Source organism: Gobio gobio (genome assembly GCF_949357685.1).
Source record: "Gobio gobio genome assembly, chromosome: 11".
Classification (NCBI taxonomy): domain Eukaryota; kingdom Metazoa; phylum Chordata; class Actinopteri; order Cypriniformes; family Gobionidae; genus Gobio; species Gobio gobio.
The window spans coordinates 45,733,594-45,755,290 of NC_137104.1; the positions used below are offsets into that span (position 1 = coordinate 45,733,594).

The 21,697-nt window shown below is 39.1% G+C and overlaps 1 long non-coding RNA gene across 1 annotated transcript; it reads left to right on the forward strand.

The window, feature by feature from the left end:
- The first annotated feature begins 4,552 nt into the window (after positions 1-4,552).
- Positions 4,553-4,999, forward strand: LOC307133376. Its single transcript, XR_013817433.1, has 3 exons — positions 4,553-4,665; positions 4,769-4,829; positions 4,929-4,999. It is a non-coding gene; the product is annotated as an uncharacterized lncRNA (long non-coding RNA).
- Positions 5,000-21,697: the final 16,698 nt, after the last annotated feature.

Here is a 21,697-nt window from a genome sequence, read left to right on the forward strand (position 1 = left end):
CAGTCGCAATATCAGCTACTCTGCTGATGCTCGTGGACAGTAATCAGTAAAATAGCGGGCTCAATAAGGGATCATTCCCTTATACTTCAATACACGACTAAACCCAAAATCACAAACAGAAAATCAATTAGACACAGAAAAGAACAGAAAAAAAGAAATACAAAACCCAGACGAAACTACTAATAAACACATAAACATCAGGGTGCCACCATGGATCTTCGTCGCTACAAAGTTACCCCCCACTTCTCGTCCTCAGTCCAATATCACAGCCCCAGTGTGGATTATGGCAGGCTGCACGTCCGGCGTAGATCAATTTGGGCGTCGTCCTTCGACGGATGGAAACCGTCACACTGTCGAGTTAGAATTCACATACGAGTTCATAGAAAGAGCACAGAACAAGAGACGGACGCACGAGACGGCGCTTTGCGAGAAAAACACCACCCAGTCCGTCCGAAGTCGTCCAGTGTCACACGCAGATAGGAATAACAGAAAGTAGCATAAGCCGACAGCGTCCTCAAAGTCTGCCAAGCCTGCTGCAACACCTCCACGCCATGTATAATAATAATAATAATAATAATAATAATAATAAATTTTATTTGTACTGCACTTTACATTTGGAACAAATCTCAAAGTGCTACAGTTAAGATCATTTAAGAAGGATAAAATACTAATAGATTGAATGGTTAAAAGTCATAAGTTCTCCTAAAAAGAAATGTTTTTAGTCCTTTCAGTATGTATCACTGCGGTAAATAACTCACGCCGCGCAGTGCACTCGATGACGTGCAACAAAAGGCTCGCAATGATAGCGTTCACTCCCCGTGTCTGCCGTTCTCCTCCGCCACACTCCTGAACCAAAACAGGCGCCCCAGAATGACGTCACTTCCCAGACCCGGAAAAGTAAGCGTTGCTGCGTCCCAATTCGCATACTATCCGTACTAAATAGTATTCGAAAAAAGAATTAGTATGTCCCAAATCGTAGTATGTTGAAAAGAGTATTCCAAAGATTCCCGGATGGTTTACTATTTCCGGTCAGAATTCGAAGTGCAGATCGATGCGCACTCTAACGGCTGATATTGCCCACAACCCATTGCGAGATGGACGAGGATTCGATTAGAACTACAAACGCGGATAAAAAGTGTTTAAAAACTACAAACATGACGGTTACGCGAGTCTGACGGTTAAGTAGAGAGGATTAGATAAAGGGGCTTGAGTGAGCAATTATCAGTATTTAACCTGACAAAAAGATATTTATTCAATGTTAGTAACATTATATTTCACCTGCAGCAGCATTGAGAACGTTTGTAATGATACGTTTAGCCATTAACTTTGCAAACACATGAGGGGAGTCTCTGCATTAAAGACCCACGAATGGCAGATCAACGTGAGGCTACATTTCTCTCCGATACGGTAGGAAATTAAATTGAATGTGGAGGATTTGAACTGTGACGATGATTGACAGGGCAGTTTAAACGGTGACGGGACGCACGTAAATAAGCAACAGAGTCCGTTAAAGATGACGAAGTAGTATGTCCCAAAGCTTGCATACTCTTCTGCTACACACTCAAAAGTATGTACTTTTTCTTCACAAAAACAGTACATACTTTTAGGACGTAGTATAAGTAGGCGAATTGGGACGCAGCACGTGCCTACATGTCCGTCGCATCTCTTTTTATATACGCGGACACACCATATTTGGGAATTAACCCTATGAGGGCTGATTCCATCACCACATATATATATATATACATATATATATATATATATATATATATATATATATATATATATATATATATATATATATACATATATATATATATATATATATATATATATATACATATATATATATATATATATATATATATATATATATATATATATATATATATATATATATATATATACATACATATATATATATATATATATATATATATACATATATATATGTATATATATATGTATACATATATATATACATATATATATATATATATATATATATATATATATATATATATATATATATATATATATATATATATATATATACATTTATATATATATATATATATATATATATATATATATATATATATATATATACATATATATATATATATATATACATATACATATATATATATATATATATACATATACATATATATATATATATATACATATACATATATATATATATATACATATACATATATATATATATATACATATACATATATATATATATATACATATATACATATCTTGTGAGATACTCCACACGATGGATATTTTGACATCTGTGTGCGCGTGTATTTGAATATTCAGGCGCAAGGAGAACTGATTGCGCGTGCAACAGAGAGAGAGCGCACGTGAGAGAGCGCTTCTGTTGTGTGTCATTCAGCGCGATTCCGCCTATCCCGCCTTCACTAACTCCAAGTTAATCGATAAAGAATAGTAATTGAATTGTAATTTTGTGATACGACGTTATATACATTTAATTATAAATTATGTGCTGGACTGTCATGGCTAATGCAAAACACTGCTGAATCTGCGCATCAGAGGGGATTTAAAAGTGGGTATCATAATGCCGACTGATAAAGAAGTGGGTATACGCCGTATATGCGTATAGCCTGCACTACACCAGTGTATATGTATATATATATATATATATATATATATATATATATATATATATATATATATATATATATATATATATATATATATATATATATATATATATATATATATATATATATATATATATATATATTATACATGTATATATATATATATATATATATATATATATATATATATATATATATATATATATATATATATATATATGTATATATATATGTATATATATATATATATATATATATATATATATATATATATATATATATGTATATATATATATATATATATATATATACAGTGAGGAAAATAAGTATTTGAACACCCTGCTATTTTGCAAGTTCTCCCACTTAGAAATCATGGAGGGGTCTGAAATTGTCATCGTAGGTGCATGTCCACTGTGAGAGACATAATCTAAAAAAATCCAGAAATCACAATGTATGATTTTTTAACTATTTATTTTTATGACACAGCTGCAAATAAGTATTTGAACACCTGTCTATCAGCTAGAATTCTGACCCTCAAAGACCTGTTAGTCTGCCTTTAAAATGTCCACCTCCACTCCATTTATTATCCTAAATTAGATGCACTGTTTGAGGTCGTTAGCTGCATAAAGACACCTGTCCACCCCATACAATCTGTAAGAATCCAACTACTAACATGGCCAAGACCAAAGAGCTGTCCAAAGACACTAGAGACAAAATTGTACACCTCCATAAGGCTGGAAAGGGCTACGGGGAACTTGCCAAGCAGCTTGGTGAAAAAAGGTCCACTTTTGGAACAATCATTAGAAAATGGAAGACGCTAAACATGTCTGTCAATCTCCCTCGGACTGGGGCTCCATGCAAGAGCTCACCTCGTGGGGTCTCAATGATGCTAAGAAAGGTGAGAAATCAGCCCAGAACTACACGGGAGGAGCTGGTCAATGACCTGAAAAGAGCTGGGACCACTGTTTCCAAGGTTACTGTTGGTAATACACTAAGACGTCATGGTTTGAAATGATGCATGGCACGGAAGGTTCCCCTGCTTAAACCAGCACATGTCCAGGCCCGTCTTAAGTTTGCCAATGACCATTTGGATGATCCAGAGGAGTCATGGGAGAAAGTCATGTGGTCAGATGAGACCAAAATAGAACTTTTTGGTCATAATTCCACTAAACGTGTTTGGAGGAAGAAGAATGATGAGTACCATCCCAAGAACACCATCCCTACTGTGAAGCATGTACATGTGCCCTGACTACTGAACTAGGAAGGGGATTGAGACGCACCCACACAGACAGGACATTGACATACAGCGCATTCTCTTTTTGTCTTGTCGCACTTAGATGGTTTAAAAGCATTTACATGAATAAGAGCGTGATCATATAATACAATGCTAGGCAAAAATAGATATAAAAACGGATGCTGCGTTATTTGCGTTAAACTGAAAAAATGATTCCCCTGCGTTAATTTGCACAGCACTAATATATACTTTATGGTAATTGTTTTCATTGATTCTTCATTGTCTTTTGATTGTTACTGAATCACCTCATTTTGTATTCTTTGGAAGAAAAAAAATATATGGGGTTGACTTACAACATGAGGATGAGTAAATGATGAATAAAGTTATATATATTTTTTGGTGTACTGTCTCTTTAAATCCAATCAATAATTTAGTAGCACATTATCTGTCTCACTTTGACATTTTCTCTCTTTATAGTTGGAAGACGAAGCACTTAAGCAAATTGGAGCACATTGTCCAGAGCTGGTCACACTCAATTTGCAGACGTGTTCAGTAAGACGCACACATTCTCATTCTCATTCTCTCATACACGGGATGGGTGTGAATATGTCCAGCGGATGGGTTCCTCATCTAGGTATGTCTCTGTGTGTGAATCGAGCAGCAGATCACAGATGAAGGTCTTATAACCATCTGCCGCGGGTGCCATCGGCTGCAGTCTTTGTGTGTGTCTGGCTGTGCAAACATCACAGACGCTATTCTCAATGCCTTGGGCCAAAACTGCCCCCGTCTCAGGTACATAACACACATACCAACTGATGCATTTGCATGCAATAACCCATTACCCAATGTTTTTCCTCTTTTAAACTTCGAACCATTGATCTTTTTGTCTCTGTAGAATATTAGAGGTGGCTCGCTGCTCTCAGCTTACAGATGTAGGCTTCACCTCACTAGCACGGGTGAGTAAACAGTCAGACAAACACTAACCTCCATCTGTGCTGAACCTCCAGAGCCTCTAACAACACAAATCAAATGCATCATTTCCTTTTATTTTACAGAATTGTCATGAACTAGAAAAGATGGATTTAGAAGAGTGTGTACAGGTGAGTCAGAATGGGTTGGCATGAAAATACTAACACTACAAAATTTTCAAATATTGTTATACAGTATATAAAGGGGACCTATTATGCAAAATTCACTTTAACATGGTGTTTGAACATAAATGTGTGTCGGCAGTGTGTGTATTACTCTATAATGGTAAATATCCACCCATTCCTTTTTTAATAAATCATAAGCAGTATCTCAGAACAAGCAATTTGCAGTTTCTATGCAATGTGACGTCACATTCCAGTGGCCCCACCCTTAATGAGCTGTACACAGTCCACCATGTTTATCTCCTCGCCAGAGCATTTAACACTAGCATTCAAGTAAGAAATGTGTTCTTAATAAAGCTACTTAAGTTCATTCAGTCAAGAGCAGTGAGTGACGGCATATATATAGCAGTAGGTACGTGTTTATGTGAATGTTTGAAATAACCTTGTGTGTATTTGACAGTTTAAGCGTAATAAGACATGAAAGAGAACTTGGCTTTATACTCACAGGACGGGCCGTCTGACATCCAGATTTTGCTTTCTGCGTGTGTGCTTCTGGTGTGTGCGCTCAGAACACCATATATCAGAAGTTTAGACTGATATGGCTTTAAAACGCATGAAGATAATAAACTTTCATGATTATGAAGAATTGCAATGTCACGTAAGCGTGATCACGATAGAGATGATAATCAATACCAAACAGATGTTTTAGTTTTTGGCAGATTATACGAGGCACAAGCTCTTCATAAAAGCGGGGCGGAGAGCAGCAGCTCATTTGCATTTAAAATGACATGCACGAAAACAGCATGTTTTTTCTTCCACTCAAACGTGGGCATTTACAACATGGTATAATAAATGATCTGTGGGGTATTTTAAGCTGAAACTTCACTTCACATTCTGGGGACACCTGAGACTTATATTACATCTTGTAAAAAGGGGCATAATAGGTCCCTTTTAAATGTTATTGATTCTACATTAAGAACATTACATTTGATAAAACCCTCAAATGAAATGTTTTTTTTTTTTTGTATTGTCCATTGAAGTAATCAATCACTTTTTTTCTGATGATAATTCTGAAACAAGTCTGTGAAATTGATATGGAGACTCTTAAAAGTGGCCCTATTATGCCTTTTTGGATATTGCCTTTCATGTAGTGTGCAGTATAGGTGTCTGTGAATGTTAAAAGTCTGCAAAGTTTCAAAGATCAAAGTGCATGAGTTAATGTCTCCCAAACGTTCCTTCTTGAACCTACCAAGGTTTGTAACACATTTGCATAATGCCAGCCTATGGTTTTCATTGGCTGCCTGCGAATGACATCTGCTTCGACCCACCCTCAAACACTGTAGTTGTAGCTGAGGCCTGGAAAAGCTTGGAAGCATATGCAAGAGCAAATTCACTTTGCGTGCACTTCCGAAACATGAGGACTCAAGCTCGAATTGATACAGTAAAACTGACGCCATTATTACTGTTCGTATCAAGTCAAGTCACTTACTATATAAATATACACATATTAATCTATATAGCAGTTCTGCAAAAAAATATGTCATCCAGCTCAGTTCAGTTCTCATACAACAGCGTCAGTGCAGTCAGATCAATAATATTGTTGAATATTAAGTGTCCCCAACTAAGCAAGCCAGAGGTGACAGTGGCAAGGAACCCAAACTCCATCAGCTGACAGAATGGAGAAAAGAAAACCTTGGGAGAAACCAGGCTCAGTCGTGGGGCCAGTTCTCCTCTTGCCAGCGAACGAACATGTTGTGATTATGATTCAGGTTGCATCACAAGTCAGAATTCAGATCGAGATAGGTAGCATTCCAATATTCATCCAGTTCCTTTTGCTTTAAAGGTCCCATGGCATGAAATTTTCATTTTATGAGGTATTTCAACATTAATATGAGTTCCCCTAGCCTGAATATTGTCCCCAAGTGGATAGAAATGTTGATCGGTGTAAACCCGAGTTCTGGCTGTCTCTCTCTGCCTTTGAGAAAATGACAGGCCAGACTAGCCAATCCTGAAGTCTCCTGGTTTGACGTCCAAGCAGGAACGGTTTCCTCCCTTTCCCCCGCCCAGAGAATCTGGCACGCCCATGCAAACACTCGAGATCATTAACGTTACTTGTGAACGATTGAACACTGGCAGTTTCTCAGTGTTTGGATGTACAAATGAAAACAGAAGTCTTTCTTCAGTTCCTTCTGATCTGTGATCATTGATTTCTTATGTGTAGCTTATTATTTATTATTTGTGGACACGCAGCGGCTTCTCTCTCTCCCGACAGAACGGTGTTTTCTATCTTGTGAGTCAGTGTTTTTGTACGTCCTTGTCGCGTCTATCTGTTCTAAAATGTGCATACAGTCTTTTCTGTTTAACATCAGCAGTCACATCTTTAGAGATAAACTTCACGCACGCCGAAGCTCGGCCTCCAACATCCCCGACCCCCAGTACTGCATCTGGCCCACAGCGGAGGCACCAAACGCGGCGTGAGATTAAGCAGAAGGAGGGTAAGCGTGAGGGTATCCGGCTAGGCTAGCCAGCTTTCCCCACAATAAACTGGATTACATTCGATTACTGCTGTTGTGTCTTTGTTTGCGCTGTGTAACGTTACTCAATGCGCGTCAATGACGCTATTCATATGATTGGAACATATCTAGAAATAATGCTATACTCAACACTTAACAGTTACTAACTCGTTCATCTCGCTGTAATGGTACATTGCATGTGTTACAAAGTTGGTAGAATAATGATGAAGAGGACTCGGTGTGACTACTCGTGTTTATTCAGAACTCTCAGATACAAACACAATAAACTCGCGCTGACTGACAGCGCTCTCATAACTCAGTAGTTACTATAAATAACTTTGTTAGCAATCGCTTCGTCTCCGTGATGTCCGGTTCGCAAACGAATCATTCTTTTGAATCGGTTCTTTTTAGTGAACCGAACCAGTTCACCAAATCGGACTGAATCGTTCTAAACGGTTCGCGTCTCGAGTCAGCGCTGATCCATAATTTACTAAAGTTACTAACTTTCTGACATGAGTGACAGCCCCTCCGACTAGAAATAAACTAATAACCTGAAGTATATGCTGTAACTAAAACAGTTCACCCTGAACTGAGACATGCTGAGAGAACTGATGAGAAGTGAACACAGGTCCATCCGTCTCTCTGGCAGACTCTCGTGCCTGCTCGTGCCTCGTTAAACCACGCCCCCTCCGCTCATTTAAAATGCAAAGATGTCAGCCAATCACAACAGTGGGCGTTTTTACTGAAGTCTCACAGCAGACACGCCTCTTGAAGCAGGGCATTCAGCCACAGGGCAAACAGCAGTATAGAAAAAATGCCTTTTATTTCTAAATTATGACATTTTATGATGTAAAAATCATACTAATAATATAAGTACACCTCAGAAAACACTATAAAATAATAGAAAAATGCCATGCCATGGGACCTTTAAGATCGGATTCATCACGCCATTATGAAGCCGAAACTGGCCATAGGACCTGTCTGGTTCTTGTGGTCTTTGCTGAGGATCTGTGCTGATGGCTGTCATGTCGATGAGGCCTCTAGTAGACACGGTCTCTGCTGACATTCAGGGCTGCGTTTTGGTCGTGTCTAGGTGCAGGTCCACCATCTGATCTGGATACGGACGGGATCCTGCTGACTACGGTAACCTCGGGATAAGGATGAGACGGACAGACAAATATTAGTGTAGATGCCGTTCTTCTTACGATGTAACAAGTACATCGGGTGTTATAGGTTATAGGGTGTTGTTCCCGGTTCCTGTTGACCCAATATATGCAGCCTAACAATCATTTTACTGATTTGAATAATTTAAATTGATAATGTGTTAGTCTAGATTTAAACTGACAGAGTGTGTCTGCTTCCCGAACAAGGCTAGGAGGACTATTCCAGAGTTTGGGTGTTAAATCCGAAAAGGATCTACCGCCTGCAGTTGATTTTTGATATTCTAGATATTATCAACTGGCCATAACTTTGGGATCGAAATAGACATGGACTATAATGCGTTAAGAGCTCGCTCAAGTACTGAGGAGCTAAACCATTTAGAGTAATTAGCAAGATTTTAAAATGTATTTGATGTTTAATAGGGAACCAATGCAGTGTTGACAGAACAGGGCTAATGTAGTCTTACTTCCTGGTTCTGGATCAAGCTGCTGTATTTTGGACCAGCTGGAGTTTGTTTATTAAGCGTGCAGGGCAACCACCCACTAGAGCATTACAATAATCTAGCCTTGAGGTCATGAACTAACTTTGCCGCATTTGTCATTGAGAGCATATGTTGTAATTTAGATATCATTTTAAGATGGAAAAATGCGGTTTTACAGATGGTACAAATTGGTATCAAAGAGCACACCCAGTTTCCTAACTGACAATGAAGACTTGACAGAGCAGCCATCAAGTATTATACAGTATTGTAGGTTATTATGTGCTGAGGTGTTTTTTATTTTTATATCATCTATGTATTACGTTAATTTTGTGAATTGTTTTTTTGTGGTATGTTTCGTTGGGGCGTGAAGAAATATAGAGCGGAGTATCATCAGCGTGACAGTGAAAACGAACGCAATGCTTTCTAATGATAATCTTCCAAGGGTAGCATGTACAGGGTGAAAAGCAACGGTCCTAGTACTGAGCCTTGCTGTACTCCAAACTGAAGTTGTCATCGTTATGACACCTCTTCATTTATTGCTACAAATTGATAATGGTCAGATAAGTATGATTTGAACCATGCTAATGCTGTTCCACTAATGCCAACGTAATTTTTGAGTCTATTCAAAAGAATGTTGTGGTCAAATGCAGCAAAGATCCAGTAAAACTAATAGAGAGATACAACCACGATTGGATGATAAGAGCAATAGTCTCAGTACTATGATGCGGTCTAAATCCTGAATGGAAATCCTTGCAGATACCATTTCTTTCTAAAAAATGAACACCGTTGTGAGGATACTGCCTTTTCTAGTATTTTTGACAGAAAAGGTGAACTCGAGATCAGTGTGTAATTAACTAATTCTTTATTTTCAAGTTGCAGTTTTTTATAAGAGCTTTAAAAACAGCCAGCTTAAAAGTTTTTGGTACATATCCTATAGACAATGTTGAATTAATAATGTTAAGAAGATGATCTATAACGTCTGGAAGCATCTCATTCAGTAGCTTAGTCGGTATTGGGTCTAACATACATGTTGTTGATTTTGATGATTTAACAAGTTTAGACAATTACTGTACTAGACAGAGACTGTGCGGTTACTAGATGGTTAAGGCCTTTCTGTATGCAATAACACTTTCTTTCCACGAAATGCGAAATACATTTAGTTTTGTTTTCTTCCAGCTGTTTCATTTTTTAGGCTGCTTTCTTGAGGGCCAGACTGTGCTCGTTATACTATATCATCATACTATTTTCCTTAATCTTCTTTAAACGCAAAGGAGCAACTGTGGCTAAAGTGCTGGAATTAGAGAGTGTCAATAGTTTATATTGCAAAATCTAGTTCTTCTAAGCTATCTGGTATGCCGAGGAGTAGAAACTGATCAGGAAGATTATTTATAAATCAATCTTTAGTGGTAGAAGTGATAGTTCTACCATATTTATAACAGCTGGTTTTGCAGCCTTGGCTAAATGGAGTATGATCAATGAGTAGGTCCTGAATGTCTGTAAATGCCAATACCAATTTGTCTTTTTCATTATCTACATGTATATTAAAATCACAAATAATTAATACTTTGTCGGCAGCCAGTACTATTTTCGATAGAAAATCAAATTCTTTGATGAAGTCTGTATAGTGCTCTGGTGGCCTGTGTACAGTAGCCAGTACAAATGTCTAATGGCATGTATCATTTACACTAGATAACGTTACATAAACCACTATTAATTGAAAAGAATTATACTTGAAACGAAACCTCTGAGTAATACCTTTGCCTTTCAGACAAGGCTCATGTTTATCACAGTAATCTTGGGGGGTGGACTCATTTAAAGTGTCACTGGCTGCGTCCAAAATCGCATAATCTCTTGATTAGGTACTTGTTTTGAATAATTACTTCACAACTGCTAAAAAAAAGTATGTTCTATATTGAGTGTGTGTACTATGAATATAATCTGGACATACTACATTGTTAGCACATACTCCATGTTAGCATTACCATGTGACCTACCAGCATCAGTTACATTGCTTCACTGCCCTTCATAAATCCTCTCCTGTGACCTACACACTACATTGTTAGCTCGGGATAGTAAAGTGTCCATCAAATGCACACTTCAGAATCTTGCCGGAAGAAGGTCATCCAGGTACTTTTTGCCTACTCTTTTACTGAGTACTGTGAATTCAGACTTACTTTTTTGTCACATAATGTTTTTCGCTTACTATATAGTAGGGAAGTATGTGATTTTGGATGCAGCCACTCTGTATTAAGTGCTGAGGAAGATCCGGAGATTAAATTCCAATATATTAAACATGTGGTGCAAGCGGTGAACCAATCACAAGAGACTAGCCCATCTGACCAATCAGAGCAGAGTAGGCTTTTTTTTTTTAAAAGGTTAAATTGTAAGCCTGAATTTATCCTCTAATTATACATTTTAGTCTTTATAATCATTGTCTGTAACTTTTTTTTGTAATGAGTATTTATTATCATTAGAGGACCCCCTAGAACCCGAAATGAAGCTTATGCGCAAGTTCTGGCAGGAAGATTCAATGTTACGTCACTTATCACATTCAGACCTATCCAATCAAGTCATAATTCTCAGAGTATAAAAGATCGGTAATTAACACATGTCTGAGTTCACAGATGCTGACGCCAGCATTGCAGTTGACGATCCGGACGTTCCGCGGCGGTCGATCGCTGGTCCTGTGCAATACAGTGGCGTTCAAAGTCCATGTCAGCCTATCATTCTGTTCATTGGGCTGTCGCGGCAACAGACACGCGTTTAGATCCAGAGCAGTCACTTTCAATGGAGGACTATCTGGGCATGTTATCAAAGACACGGCTGTGATCTTCATCACCATTCTGGCGTCATCACTTCATCACCATTCATCACAGTGATATGTATATGATTATGCATTTCCGATATCGATCGGGATTTTACTCTTTCTCAAATTGTCGCAAGCATGCGTGCACGAGACGCGCACCTGCTTGTGCGTTGCTCGTTATCGCTTGCTCGTGTTGTAAACTATCCACAGTGCCTCGTAAATGATTCGCATGACACCGGTTACCGTTAACGATTGTATTTTGTTTAGAAAAGCTGAAACCAAACAGCTGGCACAGCATATTAGCCTCTATCATTCTCCCCATGAATGCAAGGAATCCAATACGGGTTTTAAAGCGACATGCACCCATTAATCGGGGCTTCATGATTAACAGAAGTTAAGCTGAAATCGCGAATGGATTCAGTGTTATCAGATCGCTAAAGTTGAATTAACTATGCTAATTTGCTCAGCATATATTTTTAAGTACAGCACCGACATCAGTGCTTGATCCGTTCTCATTCAATGGTGCTATTCATCTTGCAAACGCTGTGAGTTTGTCACATACAAAATGCAATTGAAACTGACACCATAGTTTCAAGCTTAGAAGTGTTATGGGCCTGTCATCAGCAGAGTACATATTTTGCTCAAACATACGGGGCACCCAGTGTTGAAATGGCTTCCTTGTGTGATTTGACATGGCTTCCTTTACTATGAGGAAGAACCGTAGCGTTCTGTGCTCTTATAAAGGTGCCGTTGCTTATTGCTTTATAAATATGCGCTTCATATTAATAAATTAGTTCATTAAAGCAAACATGTATAGTAATTTTGCTTTTGTCTTTGCGTTACTCCAGTTAATATGACTCTTTTCATGTTTTATTCCGCTACTGATATCTGGATGCTTCTGTCTATTTTAGGAACTTTAGAATTTAGTGCTATGTCTCATTCGGTCCTTCTGTACTATGACGCCATGGTTACAATTATGAATTAAACAAAGTGTATTTCGCTAGTACTCAAAGCACCATATGTCAAGTAAGGTTTGCTTAATAAACAAGGTTGACTGGATATTCGATAGCAGCAATTTAATTCCGTACTCAATCCGACCCATTTTTCATAAAGATTGCATCCTGTACAGCAACTAAATCGCAGCACGGGAATACAATTATTCAAATCTTTTATGAATATAGTAAGTGAGCAGAGTGCGTTCCCTTTATAAATGCATGAAACCATCAAATGCTTCAGTTCAACTAAACTCTGACACTAGTTGAAACCGTTTCGGTCAATCTGACTACACCAAATCATGAATCTATAGCATGTTCTACTCTTCGTTGGTCAAACGTATGCACTAGAAGGCAGAATTGGTCAGTGAACAAGCGCTGAGCCATTCAATCCTGATTGTGTATGTTCCATGTTGTGTTGGCTCCTCCAATTGGCCATTGCATTCAGGCGCTCCACAGACATTTACATTTGCGCATTTGGCGGACGCTTTGGTTCAGGGTGACTTACATCGTGTTTAGGGTGCACATTTGGTATTTTGTCGGATCTTGCTTTCCCTGGGAGTCGAACCCATGGCTTGGCGTTGCTGGTGCTACGCTCTACTGTTTGAGCTTCAGGAAAGACGTGTCTGTGATTGGCTACGCTCGCATTGTAAACACCAACATTTGTCAGTCTATCGAGACTAACACAATATACGGGGAGTAAATATAGTGTGACTGTTTGACAAAGTCTGCACATGCATACTGATTTCTGCAAATGACGAGCTCTCTCGCAGTGAGCTTTTTGTTTTTCTCGTCACCAAAGCTGGCACACACGGTGCGGCTTATAATCATTGTGATTCGTTGCTTTTCAGACTGTGATCCTGATGTCACACTGTGGGAACTCCGCTGCATTAATGTCAGACTGCATGATAATCAAACGCACAAGAATTTGTCTGGAGGTTACATCAACCCACTCACATTTGTTTAATTTACTTCAGGCTACAATTTTATCATGGCTGTTGGTGAGTATGTCAAACATGTTATCAAAGACACAAGATTTTAACCTATGGTCAAAAGAATTTAGGATTGCGATATTTGTCTCAGACTGCCAAACGTGGACCAAAAAAAAAAAAAAAAAAAAAAAAAATCATACAGTATGAACTTGGCTCAGGTTATCAAACGATGACTCTCACATTGATTAATGTTTTTCATTGGTTCGGTTGCTTTGCAGGGTTCTATAGCCAGCTATGGTTTATTAGCTAGTAAAGCATCTTCTAAAACATTCTTATCCTTCCGTAAGGGTATTTGTTTGGTTTTCAATTTTCGGTTATGTATTTGTCATGCTGTTCTGGTTTATTTTCTTCTGCGGGTTCTCTCAACAGGTTCTGATGGTTAGATGGTGTTCTATCTAGCTGTGAGCTGGAGTCACACCCAATGGTTTCGAATCCTCCAACTGCAGATGCTAAGAACTGCAGTTCCCCAACTCCTCTATGCCTAGGTCATTCTTTGGCTTGGGGCTGCTACGAACGCAGCTCAATGCGTGGAGTCTGCATACTCTATCAAGGTGCCGTGTACATGGTCATCCTCCGCATTATAGTACAAGCAAGATCTGACTCAAACACTCAGCAACTTCAAGTAATAATTTTCATGCAAATACTGGTGGTGGCATGTTTTCTCCTTTATTACTACTCATCAATCCTGTTTCGTCAGTCTCTATGCCTTTCATGAATTTCTCTGTGGCCTAACGTGGTCTCTGTCCAGGTGGCCTATTGTAGCCTTCATCTCTGTGGCCTACTGCGGCTTCATCAGCGTGGCCTTCGTCTCGGTAAAAGAGGATATTTCTAAGCACATCCCTGCACCCCTAATCATTCTGCAATTTTTATATTCCCCAACACTCTCCCAAATCAAGGTGGTTAACTCACCTAGAGACAGACCTACAGACCATCTCCTCAGTATACCGGACATTCATTCAGGGTTATGTGCTGCTACAACAGCAACTGAACGCAGGATTGTTTGGTGGTCAAGATGGTCGTCAGCATTCTAATATTATAGAATGCGCAAACCTTCAGGTTATCTAAGATTGCCTACGTGTCTTGACAAGCATCAGGTAAGTTACAGTTTATCATTTAACTCCTAATACTTTTTCATGGGGTCTATCGAGACCAACTCATGCACCCACGCTGTCTTCTCTTCACTATGGGCTATCGCAGCCTTCTCTGTGCACCGGCTTATCATTCTCAGTCGCCGCGTCTTTCTTGTACCCTCTCCTATCAAGGCTGTATACACGGCCTAACTTGGCAGTCCATACAGCCTATGCAACTTTTTGTACCCCGGCCTCTCGTGGCAGTATATACGACCTAACGTGGCAGTCCATACAGCCCACGCAACTTCTCGTACCCCGGCCTCTCGTGGCAGTATATACGACCTAACGTGGCAGTCATACAGTCTACGCGGCTTTTTCGTACTCCGGCCTATTGAGGCCGTATACACGGCTAACGTGGCAATCATACAGCCTACGCAGCTCTCTGTTCCATGGCCTATTGAGGCAGTGAATATATGACCAACCCGGCAGAACATACAGCCTACGCGGCTTTTCGTACCCCGGCCTATTGAGGCAGTGAATTTATGGCCAACGTGGCAGAACATACAGCCTACGTGGCATTTCGTACCCCGGCCTATTGAGGCAGTGAATATATGGCCAACGTGGCAGAACATGCAGCCTACGCATCTTTTTGTACCCCGGCCTATTGAGGCAGTGAATATATGGCCAACGTGGCAGTCCATACAGCCTACGCAGCTCTCCGTACCATGGCCTATGGAGGCATTGAATATTTGGCCAACGTGGCAGTCCATACAGCCTACGCGGCTTTTGCAGTAGCATAACAATTCCCTCTGTTTATTGGTCAACACCTATGTCAATATCCATATCTATTGCATGTTCAATGTCCATATTCGAAGTAATTCTTATGCAAATACTGGTGGTGGTGTCACAGCGTCACATTCTCAGATTATTACTCATGCCGTTTGTCAGTCTCTATAGCTCTTATTCTTCGTCAATTGCCTAACGTGGCCTTTGTCTCCAGGTGGCCTAACGTGGCCTTCGTCTCCAGGTGGCCTAACGTGGCCTTCGTCTCCAGGTGGCCTAACGTGGCCTTCGTCTCCAGGTGGCCAAACGTGGCCTTCGTCTCCAGGTGGCCTAACGTGGCCTTCGTCTCCAGGTGGCCTAACGTGGCCTTCGTCTACATGCGGCCTAATGTGGCCTTCGTCTCCAGGTGGCCTTCGTCTCAAGATGGCCTTCGTCTCCAGGTGGCCTTCGTCTACATGCAGCCTAACGTGGCCTTCGTCTCCAGGTGGCCTAACGTTGCCTTCATTTCCACGCAGCCGATCAAGGCTCTGTCTTGTGGCCGTTCAAGGCTTTCGTCTCTACCTGGCTGATCAAGGCCCGCCTGCGGCCGTTCAAGGCTTTTGTCTCTACCTGGCTGATCAAGACCCGCCTGCGGCCGTTCAAGGCTTTCGTCTCTACCTGGCTGATCAAGGCCTGTCTGCGGCCGTTCAAGGCTTTTGTCTCTACCTGGCTGATCAAGGCCTGTCTGCGGCCGTTCAAGGCTTTTGTCTCTACCTGGCTGATCAAGGCCTGTCTGCGGCCGTTCAAGGCTTTTGTCTCTACCTGGCTGATCAAGGCCTGTCTGCGGCCGTTCAAGGCTTTTGTCTCTACCTGGCTGATCAAGGCCTGTCTGCGGCCGTTCAAGGCTTTTGTCTCTACCTGGCTGATCAAGGCCCATCTGTGGCCGTTCAAGGAATCGCAGCATTTACGACGGGCGAGTATACAATTCTTTTACAATTTTTGGGGGTGAGTAGGTCCCGTCCTGGAGGAACTAATTTCCTCCACCAATTTTTGGGGGTCGGCTGCTCCCCTGCCTTCATCTTCAGGCAGGAAATGCAGAGTCCGTTACCCTCGTGACGAGCGCTACGGACGGGGCCTACGCCAAAGAACCTCTAATTTAATACTTGCTGGTCTGTTAATAAACTAATGGTGTTATCATACTTTATCTGGTCTCCCGAGTCTTCCTGGTAGAAATATATTTTTTTCTTATAAACATTGACTGTGTGATTGCAATTATTTGTCTTCTCTGAAATGAAATGGAATATACGTCCTAATGTAATTTCCTGTTTTGTTGATTATCAATCAATGCAGTTAGCATGAATATTTATAATTGTATTTATTTATTAATGCATGTAAAGTGCTCCATAAACGCTCTATAAAATGTATATAAAAAGCCTCGTTATAATGTTAACTCTTTCTCTGTAGATTACAGATGGAACGCTCATCCAGCTATCTATCCACTGCCCTCGACTCCAGGTTCTGGTAAGGGTTATGAAACAAAATGGACACTAAAAAAAAAACCATACAATTGTATTTTAGTGGTGTCAATTTAAAAAAAAAAAAAAAAAAAAAAAAAAATATATATATATATATATATATATATATATATATATACACAGTATATACATGCATATATAAATAAATAAATAAGACATTTATATATAAAATATTTATATAATCTAAATTATAAAAAATATATATACATGCAAATATTTCTTAAATATATACATGCGTGTGTGTGTATTTATATATACATAATAATTATGCACAGCACACACACGTGTAAACACAAACTTATTTTGGATGCGATTCAATCACGATTAATCGTTTGACAACACTAATATATATATATACCTATAACGTATTATATATTATAAAATGCATGTAAAAAAAATTAATAAATAAATATATATATATATAATACACAGTATAGACATGCATATATAAATAAATAAGAAATTTATATATAAAATATTTATATAATCTAAATTATAAAAAATATATATACATGCAAATATTTCTTAAATATATACATGCGTGTGTGTGTGTGTATATATATATATACATAATAATTATGCACAACACACACACATATTATGTAAACAAACTTATTTTGGATGCGATTCAATCACGATTAATCGTTTGACAACACTAATATATATATAAACCTATAACGTATTATATATTATAAAATGCAATCATATATATATATATATATATATATATGTATGTATGTAAAATTACCTGTTTCATTAATATGAAAATGTCACAATACAAAATATCTAAATGGTACTAGAAAGACAAGAAACATTTTTTCATGTTTCTTTCACATGGAATGTTGTGAAGTTTTGCTTTCAGGAATGCCGTTAGGGAAGCTTGCGGGCCAGCAAAAATTGTTCAGTATGTTACTAATACAGGATCTTTTTACAAAGTTTAGCACTGCGTCAAGTTTTATCCTTCTTTTCTGAAACCTGTCGCCAGAATGCCGGTGTATTTGGATGTTTTTGTGTTTAATGTCTGTGTCTCTTCTTTACATTTGTCCTTTATTAAGATTGTCAGTTAATTGAGAAAATGAACCATGAACAGTTGCACTATGACACATTAGAACTGATGTGATTTTATCTAACTCCATAATACAAGTATTGTCATTTTTAAGTAGTATGGCATACATCGAGTTGACTTACTAGAAAATAGTTTACTATACTGGAAAGGCCACGAAACATTGACTTTATTCATTTCTTTATTTTGAAGTCATAAATGCAGTTTTCACATTATATTCAAAAATATTCTGCCCCTTATTCCTGTTTTGTTGTATTTTTACCTCATTGTGGATGCCTAACAACCTTTGTCTGTTTTTCTTTCTTTCTTTCTATCTGTCTGTCACACACACACACACACACACACACACACACACACACACACTCTCAATCAACAGTTACCTTGTTATCAATGAGTGTGTATCTTGTGTAGTTTTTGGGCTCTGATCTTGGGATACACAGACACATTTACAATCTGGGGGTCACGGTTTAAGACTTAAAATGAGGGCGACGTGGACGTTGGATTTTGGTCCTTGGGGATTGAAACCTTCACAAAGACTGTACTTCTTTTTTTTTCTTTTTTACAATTAACCAATATAAATGGATATGGCAGTATGAATAAATATATAATTATATATTATTAAGAGCTGTGTGATCTTTTCTATTATTGCTTGTACTTATGTTTGTTCCTCAAAACTTGCTGTTGCTGTTGTTGACGTGGAGGTTCAGAGACAATAATCTTATTTTTGAATTGATCTACAGAGTTGGTAATTGATACTGCAAATATATCTAATAATACTCACTAATTCATGTATTATTCTACTATGAAAATTAATTACTAAAGTAAACATCCACCAAACCAACAACAGGAGGGTTGTGTATGGATGGAAAGCGTAATGGTTACTCTAGTGATGACGGTCTTCTCCAGAAGAGGGCAGTAAAAACTGTTTTTGAAAGAGACCAGTTCCCGAATCACATTAAATCTGACAAGGGCCAGATTGTGATGGCTAGATGTCTTGGTCAGAGTATCTCCAAAACTGCAGCTCTTGTGCGGTGTTCCCGGTCTGCAGTGGTCAGTATCTATCAAAAATTGTCCAAGGAAGGAACCGGCGACAGGGTCATGGTGCATGTGGGGAGCGAAGGCTGGCCTGTGTGGTCCGATCAAACAGACGAGCTACTGTAGCTCAAATTGCTCAAGAAGTTAATGCTGGTTCTGATAGAAAGGTGTCAGAATACACAGTGTATATTGGCCAACAATGGGCACGTGAGCATCAGAACTGGACCACAGAGCAATGGAAGAAGGTGGCCTGGTCTGATGCATCACATTTTCTTTTACATCACGTGGATGGCCGGGTGCGTGTGCGTCGCTTACCTGGGGGACACATGGCACCAGGATGCACTATGGGAAGCAGGCAAGCCTGCGGAGGCGGTGTGATGCTTTGTGCAATGTTCTGCTGGGAAACCTTGGGTCCTGTCATCCATGTGGATGTTACTTTGACACGTACCACCTACCTAAGCATTGTTGCAGACCATGTACACCCTTTCATGGAAACAGTATTCCCTGGTGCCTGTGGCTCTTTCAGCAGATAATGCGTCCTGCCACCAAGCAAAAATGGCTCAGGAATGGTTTGAGGAGCACAACAATGAGTTTGAGGTGTTGACTTGCCCTCCAAATTCCCCAGATCTCAATCCAATCGAGCATCTGTGTGATGTGCTGAACAAAAAAGTCAGATCCATGGAGGCCGCACCTCGCAACTTACAGGATCTGCTGCTAACGTCTTGTTGCTAGATACCACAGCACACTTTCAAGGTTCTAGTGGAGTTCTTGCCTCGACAGGTCAGGGCTGTTTTTGTTAGCAAAAGGGGGACCAACACAATATTAGGATAATATGTCATAATGTTATGCCTGATTGGTGTATGTGTGTGTTCATAAGGGGGTCAGTGGGATTTAAGGAAGAAGTGAATACTTTTATTCAACAAGGAAGCATTAGTTGCCAGCCACTCTCAGCATTTTTGATAATATTTACAAAAATGTCATGGCCCCCAGAATATTTTGTTGAATGAATATCTGAACATGCAGTATATCGAAAAAGAAAAAAAGAACAGAGCCTCTGCTTTTAAACCAAAACACGGTTCTGTTTTTACGCTAGCTCCATGCATTCTTTTTTATCAACACTTGAAATGTGGGTGTTTCAAACTAAGATTTAGTATGCTCATAAAAGCCTCTTATCGACACTTATTCTTCTTGCAGTTTAAAAAAAAAATTATCCAAAGACATTGATATGTCCTCCACATGTTTTGCGTGTCATTGCATTTCCTTTGCTGTTCTACAGTTTACACACATGGGTGATAGTATAGCCTATGGGATGAAAACTAAACTCATTGTTCACATTGCACATTGCTCACCTAATAAAACAGGCATTTACCTATTCTTTCAGCAATTTTAGACCCAATAACAAAAGCACGTCTCATATTACAGCGTAATGTACACAAGGGCTTATAGCCAAATAAACAAAACCAATATTGATTCTCTCACTTAATCACATAACTTTAAAATGTTTCAGGCCTAACAGTCTTATCAGAGATGACTTAAATTATTTGAGGCAAGGCATTTACTTCAACGGCGCATCATGGTGTTGACAATATGGGAACGGTGTAGTTGTGTTCTTTGTCTTGGAGCGGAGCACACTCGATCAGCTCTCGAGGGAGCTGACTGCCCTCACTGTGAGCGTTTTACTGTAAGGGAGCTCTATTTCCACCTCACCCACTTTGATGACAAAGGGAATTTCATCTGCACCCCGTGGTTCGGGTTCCACATCTGCCGAGGCTGCACATTGACTTAGATCATGGGGCTCGCAGATGGAGCTGTTAGAAGAGCACCACTCTTTCTCTCACTCTACCTAGACTACCTAGGGCAGTGGTGTCCAAACTTTTTTAAAAGGGGGCCACATTCAATGTTGTGGACATACCCAGGGGCCAGTCCCTTTTCTATTTTATATATATATATATATATATATATATATATATATATATATATATATATATATATATATACATATATATACATTGAGGAAAATAAGTATTATAAATAAATAAGTGAACACCCTGCTATTTTGCAAGTTCTCCCACTTAGAAATCATGGAGGGGTCGGAAATTGTCATCGTAGGTGCATGTCCACTGTGAGAGACAATCTAAAAAAAAAATCCAGAAATCACAATGTATGATTTTTTAACTATTTATTTGTATGATACAGCTGCAAATAAGTATTTGAACACCTGTCTATCAGCTAGAATTCTGACCCTCAAAGACCTGTTAGTCTGCCTTTAAAATGTCCACCTCCACTCAATTTATTATCCTAAATTAGATGCACCTTAGATGCA